This window comes from Coturnix japonica, chromosome 9 (assembly GCF_054131305.1).
Source record: "Coturnix japonica strain WE chromosome 9, WE-NBRP24, whole genome shotgun sequence".
Taxonomy (NCBI): Eukaryota; Metazoa; Chordata; class Aves; order Galliformes; family Phasianidae; genus Coturnix; species Coturnix japonica.
In genome coordinates this window covers 2,456,442-2,475,964 of record NC_140671.1, presented here as the reverse complement: position 1 = coordinate 2,475,964, position 19,523 = coordinate 2,456,442, and the positions used below count along the sequence as shown (strand labels likewise).

Here is a 19,523-nt window from a genome sequence, read left to right as displayed (position 1 = left end):
AGGCATCCTTTAAAAATAAAGAGAGAAGGGTCCCTTCCTTGTTAGAACGCAAAAGGCTGGAAACAAAATGAGAAAGTGGACACATTATACTTGAAAAAATAGCTAAAGTGGGACACAGCAGTAATTTGCTACTGCGCTTCACTTCCATACTCTACTGACAGGCTGTGAAGAATACCCACTGGCTAAAAGCAATATACAAGGTGGAACTAGAAGTCCCAATATCTCCTGTTCTTGTGAAAAGTCACGTGTGTTTTGTAATGATCTCAATATGCAATTTTATCAAAAGTGATACTCCAGCTATACAGCATCTCTTTTATGCTTTTCTAGGACACTTCCAATCACACGAGAGACATACAACCTTAGTTCCAAAAGGAAATGCTGCCACTTCGAAAATCTTAAATTAGTCAGATGAAAAAAGGCTGGTACCAGTTAAAGCATTAATTTACAAATCCTTTTAACTCGCAAATCCCAAATCTGATTTTTAGTAACAGGTTTGTGCTCTACACATATACCTGCAAACTGAAACATAAGTATTGAAATGTTTTGTTCTCGAACATTTTTCCATCAACAACACAACTATTTTTTTCTCCTCCTCAGCATTTTAGAACATGTGAGGTTAACAAAGATGAAGTCCACACCAAACTCCACAGCTCTGTGGTGTGGATGCAGAGCTGGGAATCAAAAGCCACAGGCAGGCAGGAAGTTCTTTGATGTAAGCTTGTAACCTAAGAGCAAGAAATGTCCTTTTCCCATTCCTAACTAACCTAATAACCTAGCTAACATTCAAACATTATCTTGTTCTTCACAGGAAACTCACATGGTTGACCAGTAATCTAACTCAAATATTTACCTAAAATTCACACAAATCGACACATCATATTCTAAAATATATTGATGTTTCTCTTTGCATTACAGCATATCTCATCGGTTCAACGACAGATCCACAGTAAAAGAAGAAAATTGCATGCATGTGTTGGCCTATTTATTTTCCTCTCACCCAGATGCTATTTAAGTTGTTCATCCAATTATACATTGAAACAGAACTAATATAATATTGTATGTACAGCATTACATTTCAGATTTTAAAATATTCTACATGCATGTACATTACATGCAGTAATCCCATGGTTGGTGATTTTGTTTCTTTTTCTTCCTGTAATCTACTTCTAAAGACCGAAAGTAACATTTATTTTTGGACTGGGTGCTAAATTAGGTACGTCCTGTAGTTTCAAATTCACATTTAAAAAGTGCTTTTATGAGAGGCCAGATCTCAGTAAAAATAGAAGGTTCAGGTCCATAAGAAAGCAAATGAAGTTCATGGTTAGAATTAATGCTGAATTCTAATTAATATATGAAGGAATATCTGCTTGTGCTCAAGTAGAAAGCGATTACTTTGCTTAGCAGGAAACAGTCAACAATTACATATATGCATTATGAGCCATTAGCTCAGTAGATGATCTTGTAGGTTCAGAAAGATGTTAATGGAACAGCTGCCAGATAACAGTGTGGCTTCAGAAATACATATTTTGCCATTTGTTATGTCAGTGTCATGGCATACATCTGCCTGCCTGATCCAAAGACCACCAAAGCTGATGGAAACCTGTTCAGTGACTTATGTAGCCATTGGTGCAGACTAAAATCTAGACAGGTAGACAAATCCTATTATATCCTGTTAAAATAGATTTAATTGGGCTTAAATACTTCAATTTGTTCTTAATGTTTGTGTTAGATAAGTTTTGATGTTCCAAAGTTCACTGTGGTGGGTTAATACAGTGGTTAAAAAGCAGCTTTCTTGTCTGCTTAACACAATGCCACAATCCTTTATAAAGACGATTTTCGTGGCTGTAACATCAATACATTATTTTTATACATTATTAGACAAAACCGTCTCTACTGTTGGAAAAAGTAGTTTCTAGTGCTCAAGTAGCAAGATTCAGTCGTGTTCAGCAATGAATTCTTCACATCCATCTTTTCATAATTATTTTTTGTTGTTGTTGTTTATGTGCAGTTTCTTAAAAATTATTTGACTGTTTACTATTCAGAATAAAAAGGGTAAATTACTGAGTACTTCTGTTGTCTTATGGACTGCTCGTTATCTAGAAAAAAAACCCTTTACACCTTCCCAAACCGGCAGCACATTTGTACTGTAATTTTTTTAAGCTGACAGCACCTTCTCTCCAATTGCAGTATTTAACTCCATATTATAACCTGACAGCATCTCTTCTCTACCCTGCTCTGTATTACCTACCACAGGAGTACAACTGCTGCATCCCCTTGTTATCACCATCAATAGAACAGACAGTGACATCTTCCAACAGAGGGCAACACACTGTAAATAAAAGGTACAACACCACCTTCCAGATATGATACACATCAGCTATTAATGCTATGCATGCTTTTTTCTACGCAGACAAATAATATGACAACCACAAGCAATGTGTTAAGACAGATCTTATTTCCTTTTTTCCAGAAGCTGTCTATAGGGAGTAATATGGAGTATCAGCTGCATGAGGAAATAGAAGACAAGAAGGAATACAAAGCTGATTGTCTTCTGTGCAAAAAGCATCCAGTGGCATAGAAAAAGATATACTATAAGAATAAAAATGAGAAGACCGTTGAGGACATCATTAATATCCACATAATATTCTTCCAGAGTGACAGACAAGATCTTTTTCAATCTTTTAACACAAACCATCTTCGTAATTCACACAATGAGTAGCTCAGTTTGCACTCTTGGCAATTGCAGCTCCCCAGTCATCACCCAACCCATCACTGCCACAACCTGCTCAGAGTGAAGTCCATCCATCTTCTCCCCACTCCCCACTTTGCGTCAGTTCTGAAGACCTACAGTTTCCAGATGATATGCTCAGTACTTTCACCAACACTACAGTTTCTTTCTCACTCTCTCTCTCATTAGCAATGCTTATATCAAACCTCAGTCCCCAGCAATCTAACAACAGAAAGGCCAGAAATCAGGTTCAGGATCACTGACATATTTTTTTCTAAGTTCTGCTAGGGTTGTGTTCTCAGACTTTGTTCCTGTATTTGCTCACCTTTCACTGAAATTACAAGAAATATTCTTACCAAAACTTCAATATAATACTAAAACATGTTAGGCACAGTACATTTCTCAGTAAAAACTGGTCATTTTCATACTTCTCCACATTTTATTAACTTCAACTGTCTTATCTTCCAGACCAAAATGCTGCTCAAGCTAATAAGCACACACTTAAATAGCATACTGTAAGATTTAAATGACTACATGCCGACATACCAAATGCAAATCAAAACTCCTGTGAAAGCTGCAAGAAAATGCTTTAAAATAGCTATCAAGAATAAGAAATGCTTAGATAATGAGAGACTTACACAGCTAGATTAGGATTTTAAACATTCAAAGGAGATTGTTTTCTTTCTATGTATTAAAATCCTATTAGAAAGGAAATTAACAGAAAAGTACTAAGCATGCAAAGTTTGAAAAGCAAAGAATTGCAAAGCATACAAATCAGCATGAAGTTAAGGGGAACTCCCAGGCAATTCAACAAAATGGCATGGTTATTTTCTTTCATGCTAAAATAGCCCAGAAAGCAAAACTGGAATGTTCTTCAGGCCTTTTTCCTGTATTGCCTTCTAGCAGGCACCGTACTCTTCCTGCAAAAACCCTAAGGTTTCAGTCTAGGTAACAGCCTCATCTGGCTCAGACTCTGCTTGCGGAAGCTCTCAGAGATTACTTTGGCTTTTTTAGTATTTTTTATTATTTTATTTTATTACTTTTATTAATTTATTTTATTACTTTTTTAGTATTTTTCTTTCAGTAAAATTGCAGTAAGTAAAAGATTTTGCATAAGGTATCCTTTGAAAAGTTCTGTACCCTAGGGAGGGTTGTTCCATGCAGGATCTGTGCTTCAACAGTTCAACTGTTTCAGTTGTTCAGGAAAACTAATCCATTTAGGGTTTTACTTCAGAACTACACAGTAGTTTTCTATCAGTATGTGGTGTGCTTAACTCGGATGATAGTGTGGTTTTATAGATGTTTTAATAGTTTAGAACAATGTTTGGCAAAGGCACTAACTATAATTAGATGGGCTTTTTCAGACAACGATTGCATATAATTGTGCACACAGAATATTGAGCCCAACTGAGTCCTCATTTCAGACAGGACCTCTTCTCTAAGAGCAACATGAAAATTTTCTGGCTTACAACCATATCAGCAGAGTAAGCAATTACTTAGAGAGTGTATAGCATAAAGCCAACTAGCATAAACTCCCATAAAACCAAGTTGAGAAAATACAGAGCTAATTCTAACAAGATATGAAAGCCTTGTACAAAGTCATGGCTTTTTAAACAAGAATAAATGATTAAAATATCTTCTCTATTGCACTGTTTGTTCTTCCCTAGCATCAAGGAACAATGACACAAGTTATTTACAATACTACCTTAAGTTAAAGGAGGATCACAATTTAACACAAGAGTTGCCATTGTTTCCACTGAAACTTCTACAAGCTCCTGCCATTGAGAAATGGATCTCTGCCTGTTAACATAACATAAACCTCTAATGTTACATTAGCAGTGTGTGTTTATAAGAATAATCCTTGCAATCTCACAAAAAAAAAATTTCTTTATAAAGTTCTCATTTATCAACATTTATCAACATTTGGCTTCCAATTTCTTGGACCATTAATCCAAGTTATCTCAATAAACCATGCCAAAAAAAGTTACCAGGAAGAAGTAATTTATGGAATTATTTTTGCTTACTAACTTTTTTGGAAAGAAACAATGTTAGCACATGAATTATACGTCAATAAAGCAATACACTTAAATAACTTTCCAGTCACATACTGGAAGAAAACAATTTCAGCTAGAAGAAATATGGATGAATTCTTTACTCTCTGACTCTCACTGAATGCAGCTAAATGACAATGATGCTCTTGATCAAGGTCAAAATTATATTCTTCTCTTCTAGGACTGCATGGTAACACCATATACTGTCTCACTGTCCCTTCTTTCTAGCTTGTTGGCAATACTTTTGCTAATTGCTCAGTAACCAACCTCCATTTCTACCTGACTCATTTAGCACTGTGATAGCAGTAACTTTTTCACTCTGATTACAAATAAAAGAACTTTTTCCTATTATCCAATCTGACCCTCCCATTACACAGTCCCACGCCATTCAACAAGTTAAATAACAGGTAAAATACAAGATGTCACAACACATTCATGGTTCAAAATCAGGATGAATATATTCTGTTTAATCGATCCACAATAAATCTCTGCTCTCTTAAATCATTCTCTGAGTTCATTACTCATAATGTATTCTATCCCAGCTTGATTGCTTTTGAGAAAAGTTTCTTTGTGACTTATATTAGCTATGAAATTTCATAAAATGCTGACCAATCTTGCTCTTTGGTCATTATTTGTTCCATTTCTAATAACAGTAATTTATTCTCCGAGTCTCTATACCTTATTATACATCTGCAATTTGTTACTAGTTTCTCAAATATTGGAAAGTATTCAGTTATTTTTGTGGAGTGCCCTTTTAAATGCACGAGTGATTAAAAGCAGCTGGTTACTGGTATTCACACAGTGAATCATAAGTTGTATTTACCTCCAGACAGATTACATAAATGAGCCAATCAGCATGATGCTAAGTTTTAATATCATCATTTTAAAAATTTATCAGATATTTAATTAGAATCATTAGCTAAGAACACAAGGGAGATGAGAAAGGCTTCATGGATGCACATGCTTACGCTGCACACAGCCTTTTGCTAGCAGGGCTGAGCTGGCTGAGCCACAGACTGGGGTGACCATCAGCCACACCAATGACCTGGTGAAGCACAGAACTCACAGCATTCCGTTCCTCTACAGGCTTCATCTGCTGACACTCAGCTCAGCACCAGCTGTGCCCCTCAGTGCATTCTTGTGCATGGGGGCAGGGAGGAAGGCTCACATCTGGCTGGCAAAGACTGCACACAGATCTAATGTACAAACAAGAATCAGACTTCAGCTCATGCTTTCCTCATAACCATCTCTTCCTCCTGACTGTACTCTGCAGATTTGTACAGGCAAAAAGCAAGCAAAGGAACGGAAAAGCTTAACGCTAAGGAGAACACCATCCTACCGTCTCCCTAAAGTCAACATCACAAGGTACTCGCCAAACATAAGCACAGAAATTACTGTGAGAAATGTAAAAGCCTGACTCCTCTAGATTCAACAGACGTTCTAATTGCTGTGAGAAGGAGCAGCATTGGAACCAAACAGAATAACATTCATGTATATGAGTAACAAAAAAAATATTATCATCTTAAATATTCTTATCAAGACAGACAAACATTTAGACTAGCTCATATTTATAAAATCAGAAGCACCACCTCCTTTTCTTCCTTCCCCTACACAAAACACTAATGAAATCCCAGTCCTTCAGGTCTACCTTGTATTTGCACATGGAAAACATGAAAGGAATTTAATTAAGTCAGTTGAAATACAGAAACCAAGACAGACTGTGTGGATGTTCCTGTTCTGCAGTCTTTTTCAGCAAGGAATCAGAACATCTCCTAACAAGTGTATTTCATTGTCTAACCCATGGCTTTTTACTGTACATCTTTCATTTGTATTGTACTAAAAACACACTGTAATCTTTTAACTGGTGCAAACACCATGAAGGAAGCAGTCTCTAAAGTAGCTGCCACCTCTGTTCTGCAACTAAGAGCTGTGACTCGGCCAACCAACTTATTTTCTCAGAATACCTGCTATTCCTGGGTTAAAATACAGTCTTTTCTTTTGCATCTTTGAGTATGGTACTGCTATTTGACCCAAAAAAGCTTTTTTTAGAACTGCTTCAATTATGTTCCTATATCAGCTGCTTCACACGTGATAAGATAATCAACTCTTCTGTGAGATTTCCTTCACTTGCATATTAATGTGCTCATCAACCTGATTAGGGAATGGAGAGCAAAATTCTCTGGAGGACAGTATGCTCACTCTAAAATACTGTATTTGACTAATAATCCAAAAAGGTTTGAATAGCACATTCACAATCACTAAACATTTTTCCCCCACAGGCTCCTTATATCCAACTTGTGCATCAATCAAGCATTTATATTCTTCAAACATCATTAAATCAGCCCATCTTGTATTTTATAGTTAACAAACAATAGTTTAAATCTCATACCTAGGAGAATCTTCTGTTTGGGCATACAAAGTCTCCTAGGAAAAAACTGGCCCAAAGACTGGCAAGGTCTATTCCAGACATTTACTGCTGTTAAGTCTCCTGCATTTAGGGAATTAGCAGTGACCTGACAGAGCAGTTATATGCTCCTTTCACAGTAATTCTGGTTGCCAAAATAATTCCACAAATTGCTGAATTTACTGGATGTGGGATTTTATGTAAAGTACTGAATGTAAAAAGTCACTAAATATAAACCCTTCTCCCAAAATGTCTAAATACATCTTTTTTAAAGTTAGTACTAACCAGACAGTAACCAAATAGTCTGTTCTGTTCTAGGACATTCTTGGAGTCTCATCTACCAGAAGAGTTTCCAAGGTGGGAAATAAATGCTGGGACAGCGAGCAGTACAGAGCTGCAAGAACCCTTCCTGTTTTTCTGAACATTAGTCTGGACTCTGGAGCACAATGACACTGCTGGCCTCAGGAAAACCAGAACATTGAGTAGAACTTGCAGAAATAACCTCGTTTACATCACTTGAGACTTCTTACCTTGTACCTGTGGCAAAGCAAGTTGGCCTATTCCTCAGCAGGAGCTTCAATGGGAGGCAACAAGTTTGTCACTGATGGAAGGCTTTAATGCATCTCTCAAAAGCTCAAAACACCTTTTCATTTACACTTCCACAGCATTTCCACTGCTTTCAACTGAATATTTTAAGCACATCACTGCTTGTTTTTGTGATGAATTAATAAGAACTCTCCTCTCTCCTAGAGTTGAGTCATCACGCCAGCTCACACACTGATGCTCTGAAAGAAGACAGCAGAATCTACCCCAACACACCACACCACCAGTTGGGCACCACTCTCTGTTTCCTGTGTAGTACATTAGGAAAGTTGATGGAGATACCCACTAACCAGAGTGGCTCACTGCATCCTGTCCTTCACAGGCACTTCTACCAAAGTGTTTCCTTTTCAGTATGTTTTTAGATGCTATAAATCTTTCTCATTGACCCTAAAAGGCCTCTAGGGAATTATTCTACTGTTTATTTAAAGCACTGACTGAAGATTCTGAATTAAAAATATTTTTTAGCAACAGTTAACCTCATAAGAATGAGAGCGCATCCAAATAGTCTCTTTATTTCTATATGTAGATCTGTGCTCTATTGATAACTTCAGAGAACCATGATTTTTTTTTCTCTGTAACAAAAGCAACAAGAGCTGCATGGACAAGGTGCCCTCTAACTCTGTACTACATATTCACAGCTACATGAACTGGATTTTTGTTGACTGTGAACATTAATCGTGTAGTGATTTAATTCACTGTAAGACTACAGGGCACCTTCATGTACACAGAACAGAATCAATTTTACTTGACTGCCGCTTGCCAAAGAAACACATGGAAAAGTGACTTTAAAAATTACTAAAAAGATACAATTTTTTGCCTAACACAAGAGGCAAATTATAAATGCAAAATAAACTGCATTACCATTTTGCAGAAAGCACTGAGTAAGGAGGAAAAGTTAAGCACTGAGGTGGTAATTTGCTGAGGCTGGAGTCCAGACAGAATCTCAGAGAGCAAGAGACATTTGAAATAAGAAAACTTATCTGTGCCACTGAAATCACACACAGGTGCACAGGATTCAACACCAGATAACAGCCAGCAAAGGACTATACCCATTACTGGTAAATGTTATCCCAGAGGGACAATGCTACTATATCACTACCATCCCTCTTCTTAAAAGTTTTCTCATTATTCTTCAGGCCTTTTTTTTTTCCATGGTATTTCTCAGAATCACACGGCCGGCTGCTATTGCTGCAGGTTATGCAGAGGATTTACACGTATCCACTGCCAAATGGCTGGAAAGCTATTGTAGAAATTCTAATCTATAATGCAGTTCTAGTCATTCTAAGAAGAAATACTCTCAGTTATGACTTTCATTCTTTCCTTTATAAGTGCACTCCTCTTACCAACAATAGCTCTCACAGGATGCAGGACTTACCTAATTCCATGTAATCACAAATAAGCACTAATGATTCTCCTTTTATTTATTTATTTATTATTTTCTGTATAGCATCATTCTATTTTGAACCACAAGAACAGCAATAACTGAACACAAACAACAGGCACGGATTCATCTATTTCAAGAGGTTTCCTTCCCTCCTTGTCTCCTGCTTCACTACTTTAACAACAACAACAACATCTCATTTCATACTTTAAGACAGCTCAGCACTGCTAAGCTTGTTCCCTGTCTAAATGGAAGGAATGCCAGGTAACAAACCTAAAGGATGACTGATTTGTCTTATAGCCACACAGTAATAAACACCAGAACTGAAGACTGTAAATCACACCAGTATTTTGAGCGTAGGCTGGAATGCTCAAGATTCTAGCAAGCAGAACAAGAGGAATGTCACTGCCTGAGCAAGGAGGGTTCATCCTCTGCTCTCAAATTTGGCCCTGTAAAATTTCTAAGCTATATAATGTTATGGTTTTCCACTTATTTCTTCTGAATAACTGCTCTCAGAATGGAGCTGCTCAGAGCTGCATTTAGTATGGCCTTCATAAATAACTCTTCATTAGTACGACTTAGTAGTAAAGTGGCGCTACTCACAATTACTTGAAGGTCTGTGAAATACACAGATCGATCTTTCTACTTTTAAGATCAAATTATTTCCCATCGTTCCAATTCCATCCTTATTTCAAATAACTTGGTTAATTGCAGGCAAGGGGTTTCAGCTTCATAAATACAATAAGGGAGCTGAAGAATCCCTCTCTGATGAGTACTTCATTACAATGCTTCCTTGACTTCTCATTTTCAGCAGTTATGGGTAGTTCTGCAAAATCCTTCTAATGGAGGACAGGCCACAGTTCTGGGGAGCAGAAGGCATGGCTGGGGGTTGGCTTTTTACAGGAGTATATTGGAAGGGTTTGGAAGCATCGAGTTGTGAAAAGAAAATCTGACAGCAGTTCCCCTTATGCATGCTAGAGCCAGCCATTAAGTGTCACACGATGGGACATTCCTAACGGTAACATAAAACACCTGCACTAAGGAAAAATGAATTGATACTTTAACAGCACTGATTAACACAGGGATCACCCCCACCTACCACTTCCTTCCACTGCAGGACTGCTGCACCAGCATGAAGACGAGCTGCATCTCATCACACCTTGCATCAAAATTGAGAATCACACAGTAAATACCTGGAGATTGCTTAAAATTATTACAGTAGCTACATCAGGCAGCGTGCCCCAGCCTCGATCCTTCCAATCACTGAAATGCTCGTTTAATTGAAGCCTTTAGGACAAAGCAGTTAAAAAGAACATTAAAAAAACCAAACACAACAAACTGTCAGAGATTCCAGCCAATGAAGTATCTTAGTCAATAATGCATGAAAAAAATTGTTGCATTTAACGTTTATTTGGCATAATAGCGGGTCTGAGCTTACCATCTTTGACTAATTTGACTCCTTAAGTCTGACTGATCACTGCTGTATCTCTTGGCACTGCTTAAGGACGTCTCCACTAAGCAGATCATTTGCTGACATTGTCCCCAGTGAGCAATGGTCATTATGGCTCACTCACATTAAGCCAGAGCTGCTCCCTAGCAGATGTTCTAATAAAAGAGCCATCCCAATTTGTTACATTTCCCATTAAAAGAATAAATAATGTATTTTCTACCAAAATGATATTAAAATGCTGGGAGATTCATAAAAGTCCTCCAGTCTCATTCAGAGGAAGAGGGAGGAAGGCATTTTGCAATATATTGGCGAGACTTTTTGCTACCAACAGATCACTGCCACAGCTAACTTACTTATGATAGTCTAAGAACACCAGCCTTCCTAACAGCAAAAGTAACCACAACTTCAGTAAATTGGAAGGACACATCAAGGTTTGTAAAGCAATAGGATGAAAGTCATTAGCCTGCTATTTGTTCCCTGTCCCTTCTCTGCCTTTAGCTTCCAAGAAGCTCAGTGAATTTGTTGAATTTGAATCAGTTGAACAAACTCAAGCAGGTCTTTAATATCATCATTCCAAAATCAGCTTCAAAGACAAAACTCTTAACACATTATGTGCATAAATCAAACACAGGGCTGGCAATGCTTGTGGTGGACTGAGCAGCCACCTCACACAGCAGACACCAACAACACGTTTAGCACACAGCCCTGCAGCTCCAGTGGCTCAGCAGTGCAAAGGAGCAAGCAGCAATTCCAGAACCCAGCACACCCTGCCTGGATCAGGAGGAGAACAGGGATTTGGGGCTATTCAACACTATGGATAAAACATAGAAAGTTTGTTTTCTGAAAAAAAGCATTGCTGCATTGGGCGCTTGGAAGCAATAATCAGGATGTGAAAATTTACAAGAGACCGTGGATTGTCTGATCTTTCCATTAGGATTAATTGTAAGCAGTGTAAGCAGAGTCATAAAGAAGCCCCGGAGGGAAAAAAAAGAATATCTTCCCTATAATTAATTGTGCCGTTTGACTAATAAAACAACTTATATTTCCATTAACCAAGCGGCATGCAAAGAGACTTGATTTTCAGATCCACTTGACGTAAACATAGCTTATCTTAATTAATCCTTCTGCAGGCTTTGTTTTGTGGAACTCATTCGTTTCAAATAAAGCAACTTTTATCGACACCCAAGCAGTATTTTGATCTGTGGAGCCTCAGGTGTGATGCAGGAGCATAGGATGGGATGCAGCAATGTACCTGCATCACTGATGCTGGCATCACCTCAAGGTCTGGCCGGGCTGCAGCTGTGTGAGCCCAGGGGCAGAGGAACAAACAGCTTCGGTTCTAACACTGTGATCCACAACTGACCCGAGTGCTCACAGCCACCAGGGCAGCCCCAGGCAACCCCGTACCTCACATGAATACGGAGTTCATCGTCCCTTTCCTCTCCCTTCGTATCTTGAAAAACAGCCATGCAATCACTTGAAATCACTTGCAAATCTTATCAGGATTTGTTGCAGCACCTTCTGAAATCATTTCCAAGGCGATATCGTGGGGTTTTTTGGTCTTTTTTTCCCCATTTCTGCCCATGAGCGGGCAGCACAGGGGGTCCCATCTGGCGGCACGAGACGGGGGCGGCGCGAGGGGAGGGAGCAACGGCCGAGCAAAGAGGGGAGGAAACGGCCCTGCTGTTCGCTTTGCTTTCGTACAATGCACAGGAGCAGGAACATGCCTTAAAGAAGTGCATTAAGGCAGGAGGTGACGCTGCAAGTTAGCAGGGCTGCAGCTGCTACTGACGTGCTTTCCTGCATCGAGTTCTGCATGCACATGCACCCCTGTGATTTAATGGTAACAAAACGACTTTTTCTTTATATTGCATTCTCTGTCGAGATTTGAAGTAAAGTAAAATAAAATATGCCCAGACAGCAAGTCGTTTTTATGTCTTTGACTGAAAACATTCAGGTTTGGTACCAGCAGGAGCCGTCCTTCATATGCACTTCTTGCCTTCCCAGAAGGTTCAGAAGTGGACATGAAAGCAGAACTTTATGGGCAATCTCTTTTTGCAGAGCTCACGAACGTCCTTTACTCTTCTTGTCTTCAGGGCTCCTGCTTTGCTGTGAGCTGAGCAGGCCGACGCTGCTCTCACTGCTTGGCATGGGATTTGCACAGAGGAATTGCAGTAGGGTAAGAAGCAGCAGGGAAAAAAAGTCAGAATTGCTGCTGGGATTACAGAGAGTGCGTGGGCAGCAGGCAGCACTGCAAGAGCAGGAGAGGAAAAGAAATGTTACCTGGAAAATACAGCCTTGTTTGAAAGTTAAATGCATTTTAACTCCAAGTTATGCATGTAACTGGTGGAAACAGCAGGAGTAATTGCAATAAGGCACTGGTATTTTTGCAACAAACCTGAGTGCAGAAAGAGTGCTGGATATGAGAGCCAAGGTTGGATATGAATCCACAAGACATGACTTATTCTGCACATCCTTCATCCAGCTCCAGTGCCTCCACGTAGCCTGCTTGCAGCCTCACTGCTGTAACTGCAAGGCTTAGCAGTATGCTGTGTAGCTGTACCAGCCTAGATTTGGCCTTTAGTGGTTTGATGGTTTCATAGCTCTTATTGCCAGAAGGGATTTCACATTACAGGCTTTTATTTTGTTCGTATTCCACTTGTTTATTTTTATAGGTGAGCAAAAGAGACTTCACACAATCTAAGGCATGGAAATTGCTATCCATTTTATCCCTTCCCAATTTATTTGTATTAAATCAATGCAGAGAAATACAAGGGTGTGAGCACGCAGGTGTTTGCACTTGTAGTAAAGCAGTTCTAAAATGTTGCTTGTCTGTATCTGAAGTGCAGTAGCTGGATGTTCCATTGCTTATTTACTGCAATACAGAACAAATTAATTTGCATTACAGGTTATAGAGGCTATCCAGTCTCCACTGCGTGGCCTACTCAGTACTGCATTAGTGGAGGGACGCCAGTAGGATCATTTAATCTCAGAGATTATTCTTGAAAACTGTTTTAAGAGCATTAATCTTAAAAAAACATAATAAACACAAAGAACTTGAAGGGGGGGAAATCATTTCTCTTATAGTTTTATCAAACATGACAGGAAAGTATCTCTGGGTCCTTTACATTATTACAATTTCAGATGCAAATGAAGATAGAAATCTAAAGTGTACAATCCACAAGCTTTTTGCTCCTGCTCATAACCAGAGGACAGAATTGATATAAGACCAATTAGGATCATTACGTGATAAGAATATTTAAGCAGATAATGAAAAGAAATGCATTGTGAAACAGCTGATTATGAAAAGAACATTTCTCCAACACCAACAGCAATTAACACTTACATGCTTTGAGAATTTAAGGTGAACGAGAATCTCACCAAATATTATTTTGACCTGTGTTTTATAGATGAGGCCACTGCAGCATGGAGTAAAAACCTCAGAACCTCAGAAGCTTTGCTTTCCTATTTTTATCAGGAATATATATATATAAAAAAATATATATGGAAACTTACCACTTTTCTTTTTTTTAATATATTTTCGATGAAAGCATAGAGTCACATTGAAATCAAGCTCCTCTGCATTATAAGAGTGTAGAATAAGTGGCCCAGAAGGTCAGGTGTGACATGGAATGAAAACAGAAGTTACAAACACTATAAATGTTCTCAACTGAAGTCTCTACAGTTCTGACTTTTACAGGGAAATTTGCTACTGATAGCTCACTTTAAACATATATATTTGGTTTGTGCACTTCTACAGGATTTGAAGAGGACAGAATATTGTTCTCTTTACCACCTACTGGAGTCCAAGCAGTGTGGGAGGTTTCCCCTTGCTCTGTCTGAAGTGCAGACTGGGATTACTCCTAACTAGCCGAAATCCTTGCAAAGAGCAATTCTGCACATTCATCTGCAGGTTACTCCGGAAGCCTCTATTCATACATTCAAGAGCTGACAGTGGCAATTCTGCATGTGTGGAATTAACGGCTTCCACGCAGCTACACACATTGTTCAACAAGATTATTCTGAGGGAGGTAATGCCACTACCACCTTCTACTAAATGAGGAGGCAGTTTTAGTCATAATTATGGGTTAAATTACCAAAGTGTAGAAAATACTGTTTCCTATAATAAATATAAATTATAAAAACCGATTTAGAATTCATGAGTAATTTAAGGAATGGTTTAACGTATGTCACATATTATGAGTAAAAGAAGGCACTGATGTGTTTTACCATCTCTCTTCTTCCAGGAAGGAGGCACGCACATTCTGAAGTTATTCCCTGGGAAGCTCAAGGGTAGCCTGAGGCCAGGCAGCCTTCAGAAGAACTCACAGCCATTTATGCTCATGCTACTGAAGAATTCTTTATTGTATGAAGCCCAATTAAATGCTATATCTCAGTCCTAAAAGAGTTTGGGAGGCTTCAGATGTATCTTAAGAATAAACTCCAGAGATCCTCTGAAACTGTGAGAGTTAAGGCAGCTGTGATTCAGTTGTACTCAAACTGTGTATTGAGTACCCAGTGAATTTCTGGTCAAGCGTGTACATCAAAACCAGCAAACACTGAAGGAGTGTTTACTTTAGCAGCGCAGTTCTGCTATGTTCTAACTAGTTATCAGTGTTGTGTTTGAGTTCAGTCATTAAGCACTTTTTCCCTTGTGCTGCTGAATCAAGAAAAACTTGGACTGAGTAAGAACAGAAGCAGCATTCAACACACATTGCTTTACTGAAAGAGACGTGATAATAAAAACGTTTTATCAATAGATAACTACACTAAATAGCACAAGAGATGGAACTCGCACCCTGAGACCACAATTACAACACATAGAAGAAAATCCATTCCTAAAACCTGTACCCATCTCCTATCGTACTACTGTATCTAATCAGGGATTTTAGGGGAGATGAGAGTTTTCATAGCTGTCTTCTAGGATGACTCAATGCAATAAATATCTTTCAGGGAACAAGTTGGTATTTCAGTCACAGGATTTACTGTAGTTGGTTTTGCTGTCAAGGTGTATTTGTCAGGCATTTATTCTTCCTTTGCCCATCGCTGTTAAAAAGATTGTGAGTGGTTAAAAAGAAGAATGGAAAATCAGCCAGAAAATTTGTATGACTTAATTAAAGGAAGAAATCAAAGAGATTATAGCCAACAAAGGAAATTTAAACAAAAAATTTACTACCTCTGCAAGAAACTCTCTGTGTAAGGTAATAAAACACCTAACACTTGGGGTGCGTTGTGAGGTGGATCATATATCTTCTGCTGTTGCTGTTTGCTGCGCAGCTCTTCTGCACCAGTCCCTGAATAAAATCACCACCTTCAGCAGCTGCAGCTGGATCTTGTTTTAGGCTGAATAATATTTCCTTAATATTTATCTTTCTGTTGATACATGAGACCTGTCTAGACTGTCCGGCAGACCAGAATTCTAGATTCAATTTCCTCTTGTTTTTCAAAGTCACTGATGGCAGGGAAAAAAAAGAATAAAAAAGAAAAAAAGTGGCTTTTCCTGCTTTCTGAGATGGAGATGGGTTTGGCTACTCATCATCACACAGAAAACATTTACCATTTTATGATACTCACTCTTTAATTGGCTCTGACACATGAAAAAATACATATGAAAATCTTTTTACTCAAATTAGGCTGAGAATGCACAGTTAAACTTTTTTAATAGAAGGTGAATTTAGAGATTGTGTTTCGTTGTATTTAGTTTTGCTGAGATGATGCTGAAGGTTTGAGAGGAGGCACTGAGGGCTGTGTTACAACTGACATCGTGCTGTCAGAGAAGAAGGCAGTCCTCATTCAAGAACACTCTTAATTCAGACTTCAAAGAAACTCAACACAAACCTTATAACAGACTGCTGGAGTTCTCACACTGATTTCTATACGAGGCAAAACAGAACCCAGGGAAGAAAAGATGTGATCTGTAAGCTTGCATGCCAGTGTGGGATATACAAGGACCTGATTCATCTCCTACAGGTATAAGCAAACACAGACCAGTCTTCCAGGCTGGATCCATGTGGTATGGATGGGGTATGGACTGTGGAGTAGCTTCATCTCACTGTGCCTACCTCGTGTGTCTAGGCACTCATCTTTCTAATGTCTGCAAAACATCACTTGATGCCTATGGAACTGCTCAGTATCAGCTTCCCACAGATCAGCTGTATGAGGAATCAGTCAAGTGGGAATCTGATCAACACGTGTTTATTTTTCTTAAAAGCTTCATGTTTTATCAATAAGCACGTCTGACATGATATCTATTCCTGCAAGTCAGAAACATAAGAAGCAGCAATTGCATACAACTGCAGAGCTAGTTCCTCTGAGTAAGTTTGCAAGTAAAGCTGGAGAGAGTTCCAAAAGCTGGGAGACAGGCAAGGAAAATTAGAAATATCTGAGGAAGTCATTTTGCAGCTCAATTACTGCTGCCAAATGTCATTTACACTTCAAATTGAAACAGAATGCTTGTAAAAAAATCCATATTTGCTTGCCAAGTACTTAACAGATCTTTGGTTAAAATTCAAGGTACGTTTCTTGCATTAGAGGAATTGATTTCTGACCTAGTTAACCTCGGTTCTTCTGAATTTTCTCCATATCATGAGAGGAGTCTTGTAGATCCTTGTTTCCCACCCAGTTCTATTCCTTTTTTTTCTCTCTTATTTCTTCTGTTCCATTAAAAAATGGTGGGTTTTTTCATTGTTATGTCATTGCTGGAGAACACAATGGACACTTCCTTAGGCAAGCAAAGCTTCCAGTAAATGTTAATGAGGAAAGCAGTAGGAGCACTTCAGTGCACAGCACGGAAAGCCCCCAGAAATCAGCAGAACAGAACTTTCTCCATTAATTAAAAGTTCTTTTAAGGATGGGAGAGCCATCCATGTGGTATTGGTTCACTCGCTCCCACACTAAGCTTTAAAAAATTCTTTAAAAAAAGTCTTTACATGAGCATAATATGTAGCAGCACTGTCTTTAGGCAGTGACTGAACTGATCAGGGTGAAAATAAGTGGGTTTTTTCCAAAATGCTCTATTCCAAATCAAATCAAGGAGAAAAGTTTTTATTTACCCCGGTGAAAACAAAGTTAGTACAGTAATAAACACCAGAAAATCTTCAATTCCACTCTGCAGATAAGTTATCCTGATATCTCCCTCGTGCCTAAGCTTTGTTTAAGGTTCATAGATTTGTTTGGCTTCCAAAGTGTATACAAATCAATTATACACATGCCTGTTGGATTAAGTTCCTATTATTCTTAAAAGCTGGAGTTCAAGGCTTAGAATGAAGAGATCAGGATGCTCCTGCCTTGGGCATTTCATATTTTTCATTTCAGCTTAAAGGTGCAGAAATCTTCCTCGGAACATTTTGGTTAACTTTCTCTTAGGTCTTACATACATCCAACCAATCTCTATCCATTTAAAATACACATTTTATAGAACAATGTAAGAAAATCTAATAGCTTAGTTTAGTAGTTGCATTTTCCATGGTGTTTTGAACGAGTAAGCAAAGCACAAACATTGTGATTTAATATTGTGCACTGTAAAACCTGCACTGCAGTGCTTATGAGTAATACTTGTGAGGTCTGCGGGTCAGAGGAGGAGGACAGGGGTGTTCCACAGGCAATATCTAACATTTACCTAGAGGATCAGCTCTCAGAAAAGCAGGTTTACTCACTGTCATCAGCTCTGGTACAGGCTGAGTTACTAATTTATAGATTTAATTTTATAGTTTGGATAGATACCTCCCTACAATGATGAGTGTAAGATTTAGGCTTGAGTAATGACTGAGGTCAGTTTGGGACAGCAAAGACTGACAAGTCTGGTTTATTAGCCTGTCCCTCAAGGCCCACAAAGCTAAAATGAACGAAAGCTTTTAAGGATGTCCCTGACATAAGTACAAGCAAGACAAGGTGATACCCTGTAGCCTCTGGGTTTGTTGAACTGAGCTCTGCTCATTGTGTATAAACATTCTGCTGTTCTAAATGCTGACATTCATTCTGATCTCAGTTCTGTAACCCCTACCAACACTTGGTATCAGTGCCATTTGCCTCTGCTGACACTTGCTGCCATTCTAGGTCTGAAGGATATCCAGAACTTGACAGAATAAACTATTCCGTTTGTGTGGTTCTTGAAACCTGTCAGGCAAGGGAAGCAGTGAAATGTAGGTGAGCAATCACTTAATACACAGTGAGGCAGTCCCACTGTGTTATGGCATTGCACTGGGGCTGTCCCACCATTCAAATCACTTTCACTCTCCAGAAGATTTTGTGCCACCTCTTGGCAAGCTGGAGTGCATTGGCAGGCAGAGAGAAGTGTGTGTGCCTTGCTGCTTTACAGCCTCCTCCTACAGAACTTTCCCAATTAAAACAGAAGAAATATATAGTTCACTATGTAACACTGTTTAAATGAATGTACAGTTTGTGTGGTATTGTTGCTTCCAGAATGGATCTCTTTGGAATATACAGCAGCTGTGATTTGCAGGGGAGTAAGAATACACATCATATGGCAGTTGTAGCTAACAAATGATACAACTCTGTCAGTTTTACTTACATAAACCAAGAAGGTTGCAGCAGAACTAAAGGCAGGATACTGAAAAGAATACTCACAGTTAGAAGCCTCATGTGACATTACATATTCCTGCTAGTAAAAAGCTCTGGAACCACTTATCACAACTTGCATAGTGTGCATATTATTGGTATAATCACCAGATATAAAGAGTGCATCTCAGCAAGCAGAGATATCATGCCAAAAGAAAACACGTGTAGATGAGGGGAGCAGTGCTGTCTCCCACCTGCAGTGCCCAGTGCTATCAGAGGGCTGGCAGCCATCAGCTTCTGGACTGAGTCCAGGAAGAAGCTCTGCTCCCAGCTCCTGCCTGCATGAGCACACACACACAGACAGAAAGGCTTCACATAAACCACAGACC

General features: G+C 38.8%; 1 long non-coding RNA gene across 2 annotated transcripts in view; it reads right to left on the bottom strand.

Annotated features, from left to right (window-relative positions):
- LOC116654112 (uncharacterized) overlaps nt 1–19,523 on the bottom strand; it is a 194,495-nt gene that overhangs the window by 114,018 nt on the left and 60,954 nt on the right. Inside the window, exon 1 of one of the 2 annotated variants that reach the window (XR_004309034.2) lies at nt 12,025–12,253. The exons of the other annotated variant lie outside the window; for it this stretch is intronic. This is a non-coding gene — a long non-coding RNA (uncharacterized LOC116654112). Of the gene's footprint in view, nt 1–12,024; nt 12,254–19,523 lie in introns of those variants that run through there. 2 annotated transcript variants of the gene reach the window in all.